Here is a 21,940-nt window from a genome sequence, read left to right on the forward strand (position 1 = left end):
ATATTAAATGTACCTGTCTTCAGTCTGTGAGAAAAATCCTAAGTATCCTTCCTGGGGGGACAAGTCCAGGTCTGGCTAGACTGCAATCTACTCCTAGACCTTGATGGGGCTCTGGTCTGCATGATCAGGGAAAGCACTTCAGACATCCATAAATCCTGCCTGAATATGACGATAGGATTTTTCCCACAGAGCAAACGTGGCTGTTTGTGACCACGTGTAAAATCTCCAAGAACAAGGAACCAGCCCATCACCCGAAATGCTCAGACGTTACCTCAAAGCATACTAAAAGAGTAACAAGCCAACATTAGGGGGACCCAACTGGCTCAGTCAGTAGAGCGTGCGACTCTGGATCTTGGGGCTGTGAGTTCAAACTGCATGTTGGGCCTAGAGCTTACTTAAAAAATAATGATTAAGTTTTTTTAAGAAGAAAATAAAAAGTCAACGTTAGAAGGCAGTTGTGAAGTCAGAAACGTCACTTACTGAAGAAGGGTCACAGCCCAGTGGCTTGGTCAGGGACTGGGGGCAGAGCAACTAGCTAATTCACATCGGGTTGGGAGGAGGAGACCGAGAGCTATTGAAGGCTCTTCCTCCCCCTCCTCCCTCTCCCCCACTCCTCCTCCTCCCCCTCCCCCTCCTCTAAGGAGGCCACCACCTAACAAAGTGGCAACCATCTCAAGGCCACCACGAGGTGATAGCTGGCCACAACTTCTGATAAAACCGTGCTCCCTGAGCACAGACCAGACAAAAGGGGAGGCCCTAAATTTCCTCGCCGGGAACAGCCGCTGGCATTTTCCACCTTGCCTGCCGCTGGCGCGCGCCTGACTCCAAAAGATTTAACAAAAAGAGTTATAGCCCCCAACTTCCTGGAGTCTAATTAAACTTGGCTTCCACTTCTGAAAAATCCTCCAGTTTTTATTTTGTTTTGTAGCCCCACTAATGCTTTTAAATGAGAGATGCTGTGAAAAGGGGGGGTGGGGGGGAGAGGAAATTCTCCGCAGCTGCGTGTGAGCATTCTGCCAAGGGAGGCACAGGAAGAAATCTCCCGTGTTCAAAATTTCCAGCCGGGAGATTTACAAAACAGCAGGGGAGAATGGATGGACGGGAGGAAGACGTGTGCGTGTGAAAGATTCTGCCAAAAGTTCCCTTTTTTTTGTTGTTAAGTCCCCGGGGGCCCCTGGAGGCCTGTCATGCTTCAGCGACCCGGGCTCCCTCCCACTCTACCCCCATTCTAAAGCCACCGATTTTTCGGATGTAAGGCAGAACCACGTCTTAGCAGCTCCTTTCTTTTACCCCCGATTCCCCAGGCCTCCCCCACCCCACCCCCCAAAACAACAACGGGATCACGGAAAGAAGCTTAACAGGGAGGCAGCAACCATTTCCGTGGGACGAAATGAAGTCCTGGAGTAAAGCTGTTCTCCTAAGAAGGAAAACGGCAATCGTCTGGGCGAGTGAACTTTTTAGTTTCCATTAGCGGCAGCAGGAGAACCCCTGTCAACAGTAAAAGCCCAAAGATGAGCTCTTGGGTTGTGCCGTGAAAGCACTTAAAGCGGGACAATCTAGCTCTGTCCTTGCGAAAAGCTAATTCGGGTCACACGGGCCGCCGCAGAGGGTTCGGAGGTTGGTTTTAAATTTCTGTATCGAGTGATGTGTCCAGGCCTTCCAGAGCAAGAACAAGGTGGTGGCCACTGTCCCTTATCACAATCTCCAGGAAGCAGAGAGGCAGTGAGGAGCAAAGGTCTCGTCACTGACCACCATGCACCCGCCCCCGTGGAGGGGCGAGCCGTCCACACTGCGGGCGTGCCCACTGTGGCCAGAGTATGAACGACTGATCCCCCGCCTCTGGAATTCAGCGGGGAAGACCTCAGAGGTTCTGACCCGGCAGCACACTGGGAGTGTGTGTGTCCGTGCGCTGAAGCCTCAGATGAATGGCCCCAAGTAACACAACAACACCCTCAGGAACACAGGTGAAATACACGGGCCCCTGGGGATCTGCGTGTGCACCGCCCGGTAACCTCCCACCCCATCTAGATGAATGTACGGTGACAAAGAGCTGTCAGACAAACGGCCAGGAGGCCCCATAGAGTCCTCTGTAATGAAACCAAGGTGAAATCCTCTTCCGGCATCACCCGGACTCGTGAAGGCAGAAAAGCGGGTGAAATCTCCTCCCACGGTGTCCGACAGCACAGGCTGAAACCAGTCGACCAGAAAACACTAGAACCAGCACAGTCCATTCCCAGGGTATTGAGAGTCCGTCTGCATTTTACCATCATTTGAAACCCGATGCTGAGCACAACATCCTACCTGGACTATTCCACAAGGGCCGCCCTTCCAGGGGCCGTTCACAGCCAGCTGGTTAGGACTCAGGCGCTCCTCTCCATCCCCAGCCCTCTGCTTCCCCTCAAGCCCCTCTCTGAGCCACCTACCTTTGTGGGAAAAGCTAAGGCCCTCAGCCTTTCTCTCTTTGTTTATTTTGATGGGTGGAGGACACTGAGGTCAGGAGAATGACAGTCCAGGACACTCAGGCTCTCTCTGGACACATTTCTTATGTTCAGAGCGGTGAGCTCACCGTCTCTCCCCACAGCCAGAGGAGAACTACTTAACTAATAGTTTGCCAAGGGCAAGTTGCAACATGTCAACGTTAGTCCAAGCCCTCTGTCACGGAGGCCAGACGAGCGACACTGATGCGCGTGCAGGTGGAAGGCAACACCTACCTATGCATGGGGGGCTCATATACTAAAACACCTACTCCTGGGGCGCCTGGGTGGCTCAGTCAGTTAAGTATCCGACTTTGGCTCGGGTCACGATCTCACGGCTCGTGAGTTTAGGCCCCACGTCGGACTCTGTGCCGACAGCTCGGAGCCTGGAGCCTGCTTCGGATTCTGTGTCTCCCTCTCTCTCTGCCCCTTCCTCGTTCTCTCTCTCTCTCTCTGTGTCAGAGATAAACAAGCAAAACAATTTTTTCTTAATTAAATAAAACACCTACTCTTTGCTCAGGGAGGCATGTGCATCCCATTTCACAGCGGGGAACACTGAAGCTGACCTGAGGACGAGGCCCCAGTGATCTAGGGCACTCGGCCAGCAAGTGTCAGGGTGGACATTCGGTGGTCCATCGACACCCTGATTGACAGGAGTGACTTTTCTAGGAGGCAGGCCACAGAGGTCCCTAGGGGTCACAAGGTGACATTCATTTGAATCAACGAAAGCATGCGCGCGCGCGCACACACACACACACACACAATCACTGGGATATGTATTCCACAATACTGTTGAAAACAGTGAGAACAGCAATACTTTCAAACAAACTAAAACAAGAACACATTGTTGCCTCAGGATGACTCAATAAAAGCGGAAGGGGCTTTGATCAAAGACTCTGTAAACTCAAAATATACAACAAGCACCCCAGCCAGGAGAGGAACGGGGCTGGGCAAATGACGTTTCCCCAAGTGCAACCGAGCACTGCTATGGGGAGACAATGACCATGAAAACTGCTGCTTCCTTATGAGGCCCCACAGATCAGCCTCTCCCGGGAGGGAGCGGATGCGGAGCTCACTCTTGGCCACTTCCCTTTTCGCTGCTACTGTTCCAGGGTGTGTGTGTGTGTATGATGGCAGCCTGGCGGGGGGGGGGGGGGGGGGGGGGGGTTGAGAAGAAGGTTTAAACTCTGGACCGATGTTTGTATTTGTTCCCTATTGAAGTTCTAAGTAAGAGTTCAATTCTTATCATTCTAAGTAAGAGTTCAATTATACCCGCCCATCCTCTCCCCTCAGAAGAGCTCTTTAAAAGGGAGGCCATACAAGCACCCCCACCCCCCACCAAACTGCTTTATCAGCACAAATACCACATGGGGACTCATCAGCCCCACGTACTCTTGGGCTCCAGATAATTCATAGGGTCAAACGTGGAGGCGTAAAGGAATTACGAAGAGCCTATGTGACAGTGAGCGGAGACATAAAGCTGATCAGTCCTGACCTTTAATTTGGAGCCCCTGAGCCTCATGCCACCCTTTTTATGAATATGGGAGAGCACTTTGGGACATTTCCAGCCGGGAGGAAGGAAGCACCGTTACTCATCACTGTTGGCGGAGAGCCCTGACAAGCTCTGCTTTTAAAACCTATACAGACCGGCCACCACCACTGCCTTCCAGCCTCGATGAGGCAGGACTTTTGGGAAGGCCCCTGAGTTGAGAGAAAGAGGCTGGAAGTAACTCAAAGGCACTTGGGACAATGCCACACTATCCTGTGAAAGATCATGTATGCAATTCCCAAACACAGGCTCGCCAGCCCAAAAGGGATTGGACATCCTGCCACGGCCACCCAGGTCCCTGCAGAAAGGGGTTGGCATCTGCTGAGGGACCCTGGGGAACACCCCCTGACTGGCTGGAAAGTGACCCTAACCAGTGCATCTTTCTGCAGCCAAGAAGTAGCCTTAACTTCTGTATCCATCGGAGAAATTGAGGGCAATTCCCAAAGGATTAGCACTTGGCAAAACAAATCCCAGAGAGCGGAATCTAGAATGTTCCTGCACAGATCTCTGAAGTCCCAGCTGACGATCCCATACCTATCTGGGCTGGGAGGATAATCGAGGCTTTAAAATTCAATTACAATCACGGCACTCTAAATAATGGACTCCAAACCAAGGAATACAAACCCAAGTTTGGGGTGGGGATCTAAAGGGACAAGAACTCTGTGCCCCCCACCTTGTCCCAAAGAAGGTCAGTCCCGCAGCACAGACTGGGGCAGTGGCTGTTAAAGATAAGGGCTGGGCTGGACCCTGCCAACATTGCAAGGGCAACCAACTGGTCCCGTTCCTTAGTCTTGTGCTTTTAACGGGCAACCAATGTGCCAACTGTTTTAAAGCTCCAACGCACTAATTCTGTAAACAATAATGGCTACAGCCTGCACACTGCACACTGGAATGGATTCCTCAACTTGGCCTCATCGCTTATGCAGCTGATGAAACAAACATTGACAGCTTTTTTGCATTTGTAAAGGCCCCACAGCAGCTGTGGTGATCCCACCATAGAGCAATGAATTACGCCTGAAACCCAGCTGGGTCTGAACAGAAGCCTTTTCTGCACAATACAGCAAGACTATCATTGTTAACCTAGGCGTTATTGGGAAATATTCTGCATTACATTATAGGGCAGTTCTAACTCAATTCTTAAAATTAGCTCTAATAGGCAATTTTAGTAGGAGGGATGTTGCATTTTGCTTTGGAAATGGCACAAGTATGGTGTATAGGTTATAGGTGCACCGCACAAAGGCAGCTGGGCGGAGAGAACACAGTTTTCCAGTTAAACAATGCAAAGTTTAAAACAGTAACTCCTTCTTAGCTATTCAGACACAAACGTACACACTCCCTCACACCTACCTTCTGAATTGAGGTGGGTATCTAACCTTGCCAATTCTTGGTTGTTTGGCCCCTACAGAGAAAATTTCAAACACAGCTGTCTGTCAGGGCTCCCAATTGGGTAAGCCGAATCCATGACCTGAGCACAAGAGTCAATCTGGGACAGGGAGCTGTAGCAAAAACACTGTGTGAAAAACCAGGATTAATACCATGAGTAAGGAATGTTTTTGACACTGAACTTAAGCACTAACTGACAGATAAGATTCCAAATGCTGACAGACAAGCTGGTCTTCAGCTTTCCTCGAGGACAGGCACAGATATCCACACCAAGATGCTCACTCACTCTCCACTTTCCCAGAGGCTCTGGAACACCCCAGGCCACGTGACTTTTTCAGACCCTTCCCCGCCCCCCCCCCCCTTTCCACCTCTCTTCTATTGCCTCACAATTTCTTTGAAGGCTTAAAAATAAGAGTTGGGAGGGGCGCCTGGGTGGCTCAGTTTGACTCTTGATGTCCACTCAGGTCATGATCTCACAGTTCATGGGATCGAGCCCTATGTCCGGCTCTGCACAGACACCGAGGAGCCTGCTTGGGATTCCTTCCCTCTCTCTTTCTCTCTCTCTCTCAAAATAAATAAATAAACTTTTTTAAAAAATAAGCATTGGGGAAAAATAAATCTGGTACAAATCAAAAACCACAAAAAAAAACATGGCACCATCCCTCTTCCTTAAAACAACTCCCCTTTCTTTTTCTTTTTTTTTTTTTTTAACATTTATTTTTAAGAGACAGAGCACAAGCAGGGGAGGGGCCGAGAGAGAAGGAGACACAGAGTCTTAAACAGGCTCCAAGCTCTGTGCTGGCAGGCTGACAGCCCGTTCGTGGGACTCGAACCCATGAACCGCGAGATTGTGACCTGAACCAACGCTTAACCAACTGAGCCACCCAGGTGTCCCATCACTCCCATTTCTTAAAGGAGTTCATTATGAAGAGCCTCGGAAGCATTTTTGGTGCAGGCAAAGCAGGCTTGGAAGGACCAAGAAAATCGGGGAGAGTTTCTAGGTAGATAGTGGTTCTAGTCCCCAAGGTGTTTTGCCAAAAAATGTCAACGTAAGGAACCACGAGAAAGTCTAAAGTGAAGAGAAGGCAGAGCAACAATTCTGAGTCCTTCCTCATGCTCCCAGAAAGGAGCGAGGGTTTTACTCCACCCCTCCCAAAACTGTGTGGACCTGAAAGACCCACAGCCACGGCCAAAATCACCTGAGCACCCACAAAAAGTAAAATTCCAAGTCCCACTGTTTTTTCACGCCTAAGCCGGCGGAGCATGTGTATTTCTAAAACTTGTGAGAACGGTGTTTACAGACTGCAAAGGGACAGAGAAAGTAAGACCACTTTGGCCCCCCGACATACACAGTGAAGGGGCTGGCAATCAGGCAGTGAGAGAAAGGAGAACCCCAGGCCCCCAAAGGCAAGGCAAGAGCCCCAGAAGGGGAGAGCCCAGTATAGCACCCAGCTGAGCAGAGCTGGCGTGGCTCAGGGGCACAAGCGAAAGAGAAATCGCCTAGCGGGTTAAAGAGCAGCAAATAAATGTAGCGGCAAGTGGGTTTCACGTGCAAGGTTTTCTAACTTGAAGTGTTCCAAAAGAAATGCAAACGTCGCCCGCAACAAAAAGCTGGGCCCAAATGTTCACAGCAGCATTATTCCCAATAACCCAAAAGGGGGAAACAACCCAAATGCCCATTGGTGGATGAACGGATGGACGGACGGGCAGACGGACGGATTAGCAAACTGCGGTAGGCCCACACAATGAAATAGTATTTGGTCACAAAAAGGAACGGAACATGATCCATGCTCCAACAGGAATGAACCTTGAAAATGTTATGCGAAGCGAAAAAAAGCCAGTCACCAAAGGCCACATGTTGTATGATTCCATTTAGATGAAATGTCCAAAACAGGCAAATCCAGAGAGACAGATCAGTAGTTGTGAGAGCCCAGGGAAACTGGGAAGAAATGGGATGGCTGTTCAAGCGGGGGATGGAGGTCCTTGTGGGGGGTGATGAAAATGTTCTAAAACTGACCGTGGTGATGACTGCACAACTCTGAATATACTAAAAACCAGTGAATTGGGGGGGGGGGCGGGGGGCGGGGATCACAGTCACGTCCAAAATCACTCAGGGAAGAGACTGAGATGCCAAAGATGCCTTTCGTCTTGAACTCACACTGAAACGCCAAAAGAAAAATAGTTGACGAACTGCCAAACAAGCTGGAATAAGTTGGAGATGTGAGAGAGTTTTATAAAAAGAAAGGCTAAAACGGGCCGACACTTTGCTAAAGATACAGCAGCAAAGGACAGCACCGTATGCCAAGAATGTATAGATAACGCTGCAGTTAAACTGGAAAGTGCAACGAGGGGGAACCTGAATCTCCCAAAAACTAAAAACTGCAACTTTAGGCTCCCTATTCCCCCCTGGAGCTCTCCTGCAGGCTTTAATTAAGAGCACGGGAGTCTTCCATTTAAATATATTTACTCAATGTCCGTGCCAACTCAGACAGGTCCTTCCAACGAGCTTGGTTGAAGCCGTCTTTGGATTCAAACGCTGGGTAGGAAGCTGAGAGGAAGGGCCTCCAAAAGTAAATTAGATATTATTTATCAGCTTTAGAAATCTTTCAACACCGGCAGGGAGGATTATTTGCTGTTGATGGTAGGGGAAAAAAAAAAAAAAAAGGCAACCACGAAGTACCATCCAAGGCCTTCCCTGGCTCGTATATAATGCCTGTCCAGAGGAACAAGCACTTATGCCTGGGCCAGGTGGTTCTGTTCTTTATGGAGATGACCTCCCGTGTACAAATAGAGTAAAAAGGACTCCTCTTACAATAGGTACCATTAAGGTCTTCATTTGTATTAAACAACTGTAAGCAAACAATGTTCGGCTGTAAAAGCTTTTGCAAGTCAAAGATAATAGCCTTTCTTGGTAAACTGACTGTTCTTTGTAATCATCCTTATTTATACTCCCAAGAGGCTTTGCCTACTGCTCCAATAAATTCTGGAGGGAAATAACATGACAACTTTAGCAAGTCTTGTGGAAGAAGGGAAGGAAAAAAGGCTGGTAGGTAGAAAACGTGTTTCATTTTGGGCTCTGTCAGCGCTGGGGGAGCGATCACATCACTTAATTAGAGCAGCGGGCAGAATTAGAAGAGAGAAATGAATACCACTTTCTGGCTGCAGATATTTCCAAGTCAGATCCATGTTCCTTGCCTCCCAGTGCTTTCTAGCTTACCAGGGCCAAAAGAGAACCTATTTTAATAGCATCGTTAGAGTTCTGATTTATCACAAGTACAAAAGGCTGTGTTTCTCATCTAGACAAGAACGTGGTGTAACACGAAGCTTTGCAAGTTCCTATCTGTAGCAGGAGTCTCTGCAGGGCTAATTGATGGGTGTTTAGACTGAGCTGGGGGAGAACAGGCCAGTACATTGAAGCAAGCATTCCCCAACCTCTTCCATCAGGAGACTTGGCCCATAGTTCAGCTATGCCCAGAGCCCAGACTCTGGAACAATCAGGCAAGCCAAATGTGTTCCTTATTTAAAGGAGGTTTCCTTTCACTCTGTCAGCCACCTTTCAGATTCCAGCTAAGTTTAAACCACAATGGTTTGGAATCCTAACAGTAGTTTTGAGGATTACCATACAGAACGGGTATTTGAAAACATTTTTAAAGACACAGGACACTGAATCATGCACTAACATCTACCAATCACTTCCCCCAAAGAAGTTCATTCTTATTAAATCCAGACCCTCCCTGGCCCCCTGCGCTGTGGAAAAAAGTGATGAACTGCAGTGGCATTTAGACAGAAACCTGATCTCTGCCACTCAAGGATGTTACCACCACTGGGGATCACTTTCACGCATCTTTAAAATTCTTGCAGATTAAGAGTTCTGTCAGGGTGTCAATACCAATATTACTTAACAAAACTCGCCTTTAATTAAAATTTTGGCTCAACTTTTCAAAGCGAACACAAAAAGCTACTCAGCCCTAACTCACACTGCCTGGCTCAGGACGACAAATGGTCAGGGCCCGTTTTAATATGCTTGTCGCTTTTTGCATTTGGAGAGTGAACTTTAGTCGGATCAAAGGGAAAATTATTTGCTCCCAGGATGACCGCTCATTACGGCCTTAAATCCTTTTTGGAACGGGGCGTGGTACAGAGAAGTAAATACGGAAAATAAACACGTCTCAAAAAAGGGCAACTAACCACAAGTCCCAGCCGAAAAGCCGCAGAGCCGGTAGGCAGGCCTGCAATGTTCAACAAAACCAGGCTAAAATAACCAGGCTCAGGAAGCCGGTGTCCCTTGCCCCCAAGCTAGCCCCTCCAGTCCGGTTCCTAAATAAAGACTCTGCCGAAGGCCCCACCAAACACTGCAGGCTTTTCAAACTGTTGAGAAACCAAGGCCACTGTTCACTCGGCATCAAAGGCAGTTGGCCTCTGCGACTCAGAATCTTCGATGTGAAAAGGAGTCACGTGGCAAGCGCAGGGGACCAAGGTTTGTGGTGTGGTCGTAGACCCAGCGCCGGCAAGACAACACGGCCACTAAAGCCTTCAAGGCCCGAGAAAACCGAGGGCTCCGATTTGACTGGGACTCCAGGCCACGGCTGCTTATGCAAAGCCTTCCATTCCCGTTGGCTTTTCATCCTCCAACATGGAGACCTCACGGCCAGCCCGAAAATAGAACGCATGGAGCTCTAACGCTCTGGGCGGCCCAAGGGTGGAAAAGGGCGCCATTTGGGTAAAACCAATAAACGTGAAAAGTTCTACCACATCTCTAAAGGGACGTCTTGACTAGAAAATTAAAAAGGGAAGAAAAGAGGTTTATCCAAAAGTACTCTTTTAGACACCAAAAAGCAATGCTGCTTCTTAGCACTGTGATGCCACCTCGTCCTCATATGCGTGGGGGGGGGGGGGGGGGGGGAGGTGCAGTATCCATCACCCGAACGATCAAGAAGTGTGTCCAGTGTAGAGATCAGGTTGCATTTTTCCTCAAGTTAGGAAGAAAAAGCAAGTCCTGGTAAGAAGGAAAAGTGCTGAGCACCTTGTATGATTTTCACAACCCAGAAACACTCTGTTCCCTCTTCAACCTTGAGCCTGGAGAATGACAGCCACAAAGACCTGTGCGATTTACAAGAATAACACAGCCTAGATAACAGTCTGTAATAACCGTTTGTAAGCCCTTCCCAGGTTAACACTGGATTCTGCCTCCCCCAAAATGACCTTGAGATTAAAGGTGCAATTCTCCCCACATGACAGATGAAGAAACGGCGACTGGGATGATTTGTCCAAGGCCACCTGCTCTTTTCCCAGTGTTTTGCATCCCGCCGTCAATTAAACTACAAATTTCCCAAGGGCAGGACGATGACCTTTTTTCTAACACCTAACACCGTGCCAGAGCATGGCGAGCAACCCGAATGCTATCAGCTCTATTTAAATGGAAGGTCTCTGCCAAGCCAGAGTCCAATGGGACCTTTGTAACCATGCAAAGCCCACCTCACAAACAAGGCTTAAATTACACGCGAAAACAATGACATTCCAGGGCGTCTTAAAGCATGTCATGCCCTCGCAAACAAGCATTTCATAAATAGGAAATACCGTCTCCGTACCAGTATACAGACTCTCTTCACCCTTCAAGACTGTGGTCGGTCGTTCTAATACCACACTGTGTTCTTCAAGCAATTTTGTTTTACAAAGTGATTTCACGTTATCTTATCTCGTTTAGTTCTAAAGCCCTGAGAGAGGACAAGGAAAGAAAATAGAAACTTAAATAAAACCCAACTGACATCTTTACTACTCCTTACAAGGGCCCGTATTGGTTTTTAAAAGCCAACAAACAAACAAACCCGCTGGCCTCACATGCACTACCTATGGGACTGTAAATTAGTACAGCTTTTCTCCAAGAAAACAATGTGGTAACAGGGCTCCCCGTGTAAACATGGGCACTTCAGAATCAGGTATTCCACTTTGAGGAATTTGGAGTTAAGGGAAAAAACATACAGGTAAAGCATACTGCCTGCATACATGATCTTGCACAAGAGTTCCCAAACCGAAAAGGCCACAGGCAGGTGGAGTAAACCGTGGTAGAGACCAACCAAGTGCCTTGCAGCCATTAAAAATAATGGTGTTGGGGCGCCTGGGTGGCTCAGTTGATTAAGCGTCCGACTTTGGTTCAAGTCATGATTTGGCGGTTCATGAGTTCGAGCCCCGCCTGAGGCTCTGTGCTGACAGCTCAGAGCCTGGAGCCTGTTTCTGATTCTGTGTCTCCCCCTCTGTATGCCCCTCCCCCACTCACACTGTCTCTCTCTTTCTCTCTCTCTCTCTCTCTCTCAAAAATAAACATAACGTTTTTTAATAAAATAAAGCAACAATAAATATAATGGTGTATAAATGTATTCTGATCATCAGGATATAAATGCAAAAAGCACGTAACATGCCTTAGGAGCATGAGACTACGTGTGTAAAACTATATATACGTATACGTGCATATACATATATGTGAATGAATGTCTAGCATGCAATTGCAATGGTTTTCAACATTTGTAATCATCTGATTTGAAGGATTTCTGATAGAACAAAGAAAGTCGTTTTCACAATGCTTACATGTGGATGGTCTTTTCCCATGAAAATTAATCAGTTCTTGAAGTTACCATGGACAACTGAGAATCCACGTGTGAAGAAGAAGGACCTCTTAAAAACTTGTCCAAAAACACTAACACGCAGCCTTCTGCTGCATCAGGGGCTGGATTTCACGCCCTGGCTGTGTCACTGATGAAATGTGTAACCTCAGTCAAGTTGCTTAACAGCACTAGACACGCCAGGCTTTCTCAGCCCGGAGATTCTCCTTAGTTGAGTTTTTCGTTTGCTGCCAGATCCATACCAATTCCCTCCCGCAACCAGGCAGCAACTGACATACTCCAAAAGCTTCAACTCAACAAATACTTCCTCGGCCGCCTGCTGACAGAAAATTCAGCCCCTCCCTCTTGGGGGGTTAATAGGGTAAGAGACAGGTAAACACGGATTGCAGCGCCTGGAGATAGGTGTAAGGAGTCCGAGAGAAAGGGCTTAGCCCTGCCTGACTGGAGAACAGAGTAGCAGGCCTCAAAAGGGCGGGGTGGGCTCCTCAGGCAACCCGTTGGGAGAAACCAGGATATGCAAAGAGGCTGGGTTCCCGACTGGGCGGCAGGATGGGCCCAGGGTACAGCAAGAAGGGCTTCTTACGCTGTGCTGAGGACACACTTAGTGTAGACTTGATCCTGAAAGCCACAGGGAGCCAATGAAGGATCATGATCAGACATTCAATTTCAAGGATTATTGTTCCAAGGTCCAGTTTAAACATCTGTGGTGCTCTTTGCACGCAGACTCAGTGCCACTCTAAACTCAACCGTCAATCCGTGCCTCTCAATCTGTGTTTGGGAGTCAAGTGCCGGATACAGAAGAGTTTCAACAGACAGACAGAGAGGGTGGGGGCAGAAAGACATTACATCAAAACGGGCTTCAGAATATCTGCTGCTACCCATTTGGTTTATTAAGAAGCAAAGTATAGAATTCACTTGATTCATTTATTTCTGAGTCAGCTATGAAGGCTGCCGGCAGGCCCGATGCTTCAGGTTGGTGATTTCCAACTGTGTAATACCTTGAGCACTTGTGCGGGCGTATGCAATTTACAAAGTGCTTTCACATCAAAAATCTCACTGGCTCTCCCAGCCCCAAGCCCGTTAAGGTGCACGGAACAAGTTTTCCAGATGAGGAAGCAGCTCAGTGAGGTTATGTGGCTTGCCCGGGGTCACACACGGCCAGTGTATTATAGGACCCAACCCTGAACTCGGCTCTTATCCCCAATCTTGTCCATTACCATGTAGAGGTACCCTGTATCTTCATAACAAGCCTGTCCAAATCGGAGGCATTGCATTACCGAAGCCCATGCACTAGCAACAAGGCGGATACACAAAGCACAAAACTCTCCAAGTCTTAATAACGTCCGTATCCAACTGCTGCTTAACAGAACAAGCATTCATTCCGCAGTCCGCTTTCTGCAAACCTATGGAAGGAATAAATGCAAGAAACACATGCTCAGTTGTAATCCTTTCTCATTTCCTCCTGGCACCTGTTTCTGCCCCCACAGGCACCAAACACTTTAACAGCTGGCAGAAATGAGAACCAAGAGATAACCATTGTAGATCAAGCCCTAACCAAAACTGTGGTTAGGAAATAATAGAGAAAAGAACCACCCAGATTTTTAAAAAGAGCAATAAAACAGGGCACCGAAAGGTCTCCCACGCTCTCCTGGATCCTTCAGGCACAGCAAACCAGAGGGTCTCCTGATGGAAAACAGACACCCACACGACCCACCCCCCTCTCACTGCATCCCCCACCCACCCAAAATGATACTGCTGGGAAAGGGCTCCTGGTTCGACTGGAGAAAAGGGGGTGTGTGAGGGAAGTTGCTGCATTGGAAGTACTGAAGGGGCAAAACTGTGGCGATTTTGTTAACCTTCTAGGATTCCTGGTAACTGAACACTGCTCGTGATGACATTTCAATGCTCACTGGCCTTCCTCTTCATGGGTGGTGGAGCTTGACAGACTCACAAAATTAGAACTTAAAATCCAATTTAGGCCTCTCAGGCAGCACCAGCTCTCAAAAACAGCTCTCAAGAACTTCAACCAGTAGGGTTCCCTCTTTCGAACACCCTCGTACATCCTATGAATATGTGAATAATTACGTATAATATCCCCATTACTCAAGCTGCCTCATTAACATATCTGGGCAGCCTTTGTTTACCAGGATGGCCCGGACCTCAGTAAGGACTGAGGGCAAATGATTTCCCCCAGTGTCCCATGGTCCCCCTAAAGCAGCAAAGTCAGGGGCAAGAATGTAAGTGCAAAAAAAGAGTACGCGGCCGATTTGTCACAGCCCCTGTGAAGAAAGTTCTCGGAGCCTGGAGAGCTAATGCCGGCCGGCGGGCCCTCAGGTGCAACCCGGAGGGCAGGTGGGGACACTTACAAAAATACAGAGCACCCGCCAGCCAGTCCCCAAGGGGTACTGGGATGTCGGAGCTCTTTCAGAAGCGAACTCACGGAGACAGCCAGCTGGGGATAAGGGGGTAGCTCCACCAACTGGTGTTTAAAAAAACAACAAACACAAACATGCACTTGAGACGGAGGCACTCCTTCTGTTCCAGGCTGACAAACTACCTCAACTTCCCCAACTTCCTTCCGCAGAACACCTCTCCAAAGCCCGCTGAGAGCCCCTATTATGGCTCCCCTCCCCACCCCCACCCTTTTTGGGGCTACACTGGTCATTCACTTTACTTCTATTTCATCTGGACTAAAAAGTGGGCAAGAGGTATATAGCCTTTAACTATCTGGCCAGTGCCTGTTAGCCTTGGTTTTCTCTTCTGTAAAATGGACTCAACAGCCTCTGTTTCTGGTGTGAACTCACCATGGAAACAAACGTAGGTGGTTATTTCAGAACTGCCTGGGCCTTCTCTTCACGAGGCTTTCAGAAGTGGGTGTTGTGCGGCCCATCTAGAGTGTTTTCTATGATCCAAGCTCTTCTGGCACATTTCTTCAAACTTCAAAGAGAACCCCAGGAGAAACGGACAGCCTTCTCGCAAGAGTAGCAAAAAAAAATCTGTTGCAAAACAGTGTGGAAGTGGAAAGAAACCCAGACAGACACCCAAGAGGCCCAGGAGGTAGTCCAACTGCTCCGCAGGCGGGACCTAGACCCTCTGGAACAGCATCTCCCTCTGTACAGCACGGCCCCTCTCCTGTCCCCAGACATCCTAAGAGAACAAGAGAGAACGCACCTGCAAGCAAGAACAGGGACAGGGAGTACTGGAAGCCGGCAGCTTTACCCGACCAGGAGCGAAGGGGGATCTGGCCAGCGCTGTCACTTTCTATAAGGTTCGGCTCTGCTTTTAGTGACTTTATTCTGGACCAGCAACGAACTGAAAAACCCCTTATTTAAAAAGTGTGCGGCTGCCAGAAAGCAGAGTGTTAACTGAAGCCCCGGGAAAGGTCAAAACCTTAAAAAATCTCACTCAGACTGCCTACCTCCCGGCACGAAAGAAGCTTGCAGGGATGAATGAGGCAAGTATGGAAAAGGCCCCCTACCATCCAGGGAAGGACACAACCCTTTAATCCTAAAAGTAATACAACTTAACTTTCAGTAGAGCCACTCGAAACTGGGCCACACTTCACCTACCTGGCCGCAACTGGCTGGGGAGTCTAGTTTAATACCTGGGGATTAAGGGCAAACACAACGGAAGCACTCTAATCAGGGGTGACAGGGACCAAAAAGCTCAAGTACGGTCTGTTGGTCCGGAAACCTGAAAATCCACACCTATTTTAACACTTTAATGTAAACACCTAAATGTACTTTTAGCAACAGATTTGTTGAGAATTCCAGTGTTCCGTGTTATGCTTTGTTTGTTTGTTGGGAAGAGAGTCTGGGCATAAATGAAGTTTGGTTCTTAAAAGGGAATCACTTGCAAAAGCAATGAATCCGTAACAGATTTTCCCTGAGTCTTTTAAACGGCGGGCCCACATCTCATTAAACAGCCTGATTTTTTTTTTTTTTAAGTAATTCACTTTTATCGAATGTTCCCAAAACAGTCAACTTAAAAGTTTTCATAAAAATCCACACTCCAAAAAAAAAAAAAGAAAAAGAAAAAAGAAACCAATTTTCTTTCCACACTTGTTCAAAGGTTTACATAATATTTAACTGTAATTGCAAGAATAAGTCTAACTGGAATAACCAGATTTGGAAACAACTGACACTTGGCAAGCCTTCTATGAGTCGGAGCCAAAGTGGACAGAGGCACATACACCCAGGGCTACCCACCAGCCAGGAGCTTTGTGCTGGGGTATCACAGCCAACAGATTAAGTAGGTTGGATAGGTAGAACGTGAGAGTGGTTACGTAATCCAGGGGGAGACTTAGAGGAGGACCCCGAACAGCAGGATGAGAACAATGCAACTCGGGCACCCGGCTGGCTCCAACCATGGACTCTTGACCTCTGGGCTCGTGAGTTCGAGTCTCACGTTGGGTGTAGAGATTATTTAAAAATAAACTCTTAAAAAAAAAAAAAAAAAGAAGAAGAAGAAGAATGCAACTAAATTTTTAACCATTCAGAATGCAGGAGCCTGGGTCCTAAGAACGTCATGATCAAAGGTAAACCTTAAAAATACTCCAGCTTGGCCTTTACCAAGCGTTTCAATGTGCTGCTAGGCTTCGTATGACATGTCTGTGTCATCCTTGAGAGGAGGAAAAGGAGAAAATAGCTCCATTTTGAACGTTAACAGACACCAGTTACGTATCCCAACAAAAGATTTTCTAAAGGACAAGAGTTTAAATAACCTTTGGAGCAGGGGATATATTAAGATTAACACTGGAGTTATTTCCAAGGCACTTGGAAGGGAACCAATAGCCCCCAGCTCAGCACCAGGAACTGGTTATGACCTACCAGGAGAAAAGAAACAGCCATTATACCATCTGAATACCAATTAACTCCAGTTAGCTATTTGGGCCAATGACAACAGAAGACACACAAGTCAAACACCCACTGACAGTAAAGTAATAACGATGCGGGTTAACAGTAACTCAAATTGGGTTATTTGGGGACATTATTTCTTCTTCTTTTTACATTTTCATGACACACTTTTTGGACTCTTCACTTGACAGTCTTTCTTCCATAATCTCTCCCCCTCCAGTAATAGCTACCAAAGGGCCCCTGCCCTACACTTAGGTGACAAAGAATAAAGTTTTCCACTACTAGAAAGAGGCAGAAAGCAAGCCACATACACAGCCCAGGAAAGGAAAAACATAGCAATTGAATGACACGTATTTGGTTTTTCCCCCCTCACAACTGTAAAATAACCCAATGGGTGTAAAGGGGGGGGGGGGGGCTCATAAATCCTTCCACTACATTTTGGTGTGCTTCTACTTTTTTCTTTAGAATTTTATGAAATTGTAATTATGGCAAATCCTGCTTTTGAACCTTGTAACATGAACTTTTTCCAGTCTTGTTTAATTATGCTGCACTTTTACATCAGAAAATTAGATACTTAAAACCCTTACAGCCTGGTGCTACAAATTCCGCTTGAGCTGTCCTAGGAATCAAACCAGTAATTTGTTTTTGAGCTCAGTGCGTGCGTCATAGAATTTTTTATTCACGTGGCAGGGATTTTTATTTCAAACGCATACCTGCTATAAAGCATCAAAGACCCAATGGTTTTGAAGCTTGGATATCATATCCGTTATTTTCCCTAGGAATAACCCCACCAGCAGAGTGAAGGAAATGGTAGAAAACATCCATAGAGCAAGACAGCTACTGTTTTTATTGTCCAAGTGGAATGGCGCTTTGAAAGGCAACTGTTTTCAGTTATTTAAGGTATTGGGGGGGGGGGGGGGGTCGTGCCCGGCACAATTAAGACAGGATTACCTTACAATTTATGAGTTTCTCAAGGATGCCATTTAATATGAAATACAACAATCATTTCTCCCAAGGTCTGCCATCGACAATCCCACCCCCAAACTCTGCCTTGTTAAGGCAATAAACTAAAATGGCAACGCCGCACGCATCTAAGGCTTTTGAGACCAATTGTAAGAAAAGTGCTGCCTTCCACCAGCTTGATAATACCACCTTACACAGAAAGAGCACACTGTTTTACATCTTTCGTGCACATTATCTCTCACACACGTGAGCCTCTCAGATAAAGTGCGGGGCAAAAGCAGGTCAGGTGTTACCATTTCCATTTTACAGAACAGTAAATACAAACACACTCAGATTCCAAGCCTCTCGTTCCACCGTTCAAAAGTACTAAGCACAGAGTACCCGGGGACTTCACTGTCCAGTGCTCTTCTAAGAATACATATAAATGACAAATCTTACCTCGCCCGGGCCCCCAAAAAGATACAGCACAGAGCTGGCACAGCAGAGGAGGAGCGCCACCCCCTCCACAGTATTACAAGGCTTCCAGAAAGAGCAACAGTTGCTGCTGAACAGCATCACCCAGAAAGGCATCCCGTCCCATCCCCCAAAGGCACCCCAAACATGACTTCAAGTGACAAGGTGGCCAAATCCACAACACAGTCCTTCTTACAGAGCAAAGCTTTTCCCTGAATAAAGTTTCCTTGCTTTTTCAAAAGCGTTGCTGAGCGATCACAACGACCACCGCAGTAATGCCACACCATCAGCAGACCTAGAAACAGAAGAAGCGAAAAACATTTCTGCAGAAAGGAGGCGTCTCCTCCCTGCTCCCCACCCCCTAAATGGAACCCGAGCGAGGTCGGCAGCACTGGTCGGGGGCCTAAAGGCTCCCAGCGGCTCACCTGCAGGGAAGCGCAGCATTTCGGGGCGGAAGGCGGAGGCCGATCGCATCCTCCTCCTCCTCCTCTTCCTCCTCCCACGCCGCAGCCCTGCTCCGCGGCCGCCCCCGCCTCCGCCCGTTCCCTCCTCCCCCGACCGCCCCGCCGCGTGGAACCTCCCGCCCGACTTTTGACGTCACGGAGGAGGAGGAGAAGGTTCCACCCGGGCCCGTCCCTTTGTGACGTCACAATGACAACAGAACGCGGCCGGGAGCGTCCGGGAACCCGGAGCGACGGGGGAGGGGGGGGTGGAAGGAGGAGGGGGAGGCCGGCGCGAGGCGGGGGGAGAACCGGGGGGCGGGGAGGGGGCGCGGTGACGTCTCGTCGGCTTAACCTGTTGCTCTCGAGACTGCGCTGGAGCCGGCGGGCAGGGCCGCGGGGAGCCGGCCGGGCCGCCGCCGCCATGCTCGGCCGTGCGCGCGGCGGGGGGCGCCCGCTGCAGCTGTGCGCCGCACCGCCCCCACCCCGGCACGCCCCCGCCCCCTCTCCTCCCTTCCCCGGGGCCCAGCAGGCCGCGCCGCCCCCGCGCCCCACCCACCCGCCCGGCGGCCCGCCCGCCGGCCCGCCCGCGCCGAGCCTGGAGCCGGAGCCCCAGCGGCCGGGAGCCGGAGCCCGGAGCCAGGAGCCCGCAGCCCGCCCCCTACAGGCCGCGCGCGCGCGCCCGCCCGGCCCCGGCCCCGGCCCCGGCCCCGGCCCAGCCCGCCTCGACCCCCGCGCGCCCTCCCCTCTGCTGCCGGCTCGAGCACGTCGGGAACACGGGCTCCGCTCCCCTGGCGTCAACTCGTGCTCTGCCTCCCGCGGCCGCCGCCAGCCACGGGCTTGCGGCCGGACGCCCGCACTCGACACAATCCACTGACCGCCAGCAACAAAAAATCCCACCCCTCACAGCTCTCCACAACTTAGCGAGGTCTGGGATGGGGTCCGGGGGAAGGGTGGGGGCGGCGGAGGCGGTTCTTGTCCAAGTTCTACCCCATTTGCTTTGTGGCTGCACCCGGATCGGACGTGCCCCGGGAAGGCGTCCACGCTCCAAGGCAAGGTTGTCTCCATGCAGTTTCTACAGCCCGAGTTTAAACTAGTCCTTTGCATTCTACCCAGCCCTCTGCAATGCGGATGTATTTTAAATCTTAAATTCTTTAGGGAACAGCTTTTTAAGTTGGGCTTGATTATTTAACATTGCATTTCTTTCATAGTTGAAGTTTACGTGCCTAGATTAGAATCAGCCCTCTAAAAGAGGCATTCAGCTTTTTCATTAAATGTATTTTTTTTTACAAAAACCAGTGCCCGAAGGTCATCTCCCATTACACACATCACACTGCTCAAAAAGGCAAAATATTAACACCAATCTGTCGACTCGACTCAAATAAAACTTTCTTATAACGTTGCATTATTCCAAATGTATGTTCATTTGGGCTTTTTTTTTTTAATGGATTCTTTGATTTAAAGCATGCAGCTAATCACCGATCACTCGAGTGCATATTTGGTTAATCCTCCGTCCCCCTCTACCCCCCCTCCCCCCAAACTTAAAAAAAAAAAAAAAGCCATACACAAAACAAAAACACTCCCCATGCCAATCAAAACGTAGCTGTACTATGCACAAAACAAATTTAACTATTCCAAACCATTTAAATCTCTGAATAATCACCCAATTTCAGAAGCCCAGTTAACAGGGAGAATTCATTTGTAGTCACTTACACATGCATTCACATACCTACTTAAAAACATTAGCTATATTGTATGTCTTTCCCCCCTAAAACTGGAAACCATGAATTTTTAAACAAAACCAGTCCCATTATTAAAGTCAATCCCAACAAATGCATTCGCTGTAACATGATTCCCAACTGGTTTACGTTGCGAACCAAATAAGCCAAAACGACCACATACATTAAATTTGATGTGCCAGTGCAAGGAACAAGATCGCCATAATCGGACCCTCGGTTGCAACTTAAAGGGCTTCCAACACACACGCGTTACACGATTTTCCAAATAACATTAATAATAACAACACATGATCATTTGCATGCAAAGTGCAATATGGGGCCAAATCCGCCCGAGAATGCAGTTTAGTTACATTACCGCAGCCCCCACCCCCCCTCCAAGCTACACCAAAATCCCTTGCCTTTCATCTAAAACTAGATTATGGTTGTGTCATTCGAGGTCAATTTATTCACTTGAGGTATCGCTACACCAATCTGTTTTTTCATCCAAACTAGGCAGACACGACTTTGCCTGAAAAGCCCTCTTTCAGAAAAGAAAGAAACAGCCTTATCGGACGCTGTGTTTAAAACCCTTCAGCTGCAGAATTATCTATAAACTTGACATTCAGAGCCATTGCTTAAAACTGCAAGTCAAAGGATGTGTTGTTAAGAGCACTTACGTATTTCTTCTGAATGATATTCCTCTTGGGTCTTTCCTTGCTCATTCTGAGATCCAAATGCTGATTGCAAAAGGGGACAATTGCTTCATGAATTTAAAGCCGTCAGAAATTTGCAAAAAAATATCCTGGTGGTTTTTATTGTTGTTGGTGGTGGTTGATCTTGTAATCCGACTTTTCTTCCTCTTCCCCCAAAGCCCGATTCGCCTTGAAATAAATCCGAAATTGGGAAGGAAAAAAAAAAAAAAAGAGCCAAAGACGAACGAAGCAAACAAAAAAAAATTCACTTTAGTAAAACACTCATAATGGAAAATTTCCCCCGAAACACACACACACAAAAAAAACCGACGCCCTTCACTCCCCCCCTTTTTCCTCCAAAAACTACATCAGCGAAACGTGAAGGTCCTTAGTGTCTGATCTGTAGTTACATCTTGGAAAAGAAAAGGGAAAGATAAATAAAAAATGTTGGAAGTCACGTTTGTGCTGCAGCAGCAGTGCGAGCAGAAGAGTCAACTCCAGCGGCGGCGGCGGCGGCGGCAGCACCACAGCGAGGGCTCGCCGAGTCTCTTTTTTCCAAGCCCCCTAACCAATGAGAGAGAGGCTATCCAGCCCAACTTTAAATGGACTCTGCTTTTATACAAGTTAGGGCTCCTCGGGTAATTCCCCGACGGACGCTAGCCGAAAACTCACACAGCTGAGCCACCAGGCGCCCGCCTACTCCGGCGCCGACCGACCCTGGCCCAGTCCAAAGGACCCCGACAGCCCCGTCGACTAGACACCCGAGAACCTTCGACGAAGCCTTCCCGGGCAACC

The 21,940-nt window shown here is 48.4% G+C and overlaps 1 protein-coding gene across 7 annotated transcripts in view; it reads right to left on the reverse strand.

Annotated features, from left to right (window-relative positions):
- JARID2 (jumonji and AT-rich interaction domain containing 2) overlaps nucleotides 1-21,722 on the reverse strand; it is a 275,578-nt gene extending 253,856 nt beyond the window's left edge. The window contains exons 1-2 of one of the 7 annotated variants that reach the window (XM_058732937.1): nucleotides 21,131-21,722; nucleotides 18,492-18,590 (exon numbers count right to left, since the gene is read on the reverse strand). The gene's annotated coding sequence lies outside the window, so the exon portion shown is untranslated. Of the gene's footprint in view, nucleotides 1-18,491; nucleotides 18,653-18,720; nucleotides 18,968-21,130 lie in introns of those variants that run through there. The other 6 variants (XM_058732938.1, XM_058732940.1, XM_058732936.1 and 3 more) reach the window with 6 other exon arrangements.
- Nucleotides 21,723-21,940: the final 218 nt, after the last annotated feature.

The sequence above is a fragment of the Neofelis nebulosa genome, chromosome 6, assembly GCF_028018385.1.
Source record: "Neofelis nebulosa isolate mNeoNeb1 chromosome 6, mNeoNeb1.pri, whole genome shotgun sequence".
Taxonomy (NCBI): domain Eukaryota; kingdom Metazoa; phylum Chordata; class Mammalia; order Carnivora; family Felidae; genus Neofelis; species Neofelis nebulosa.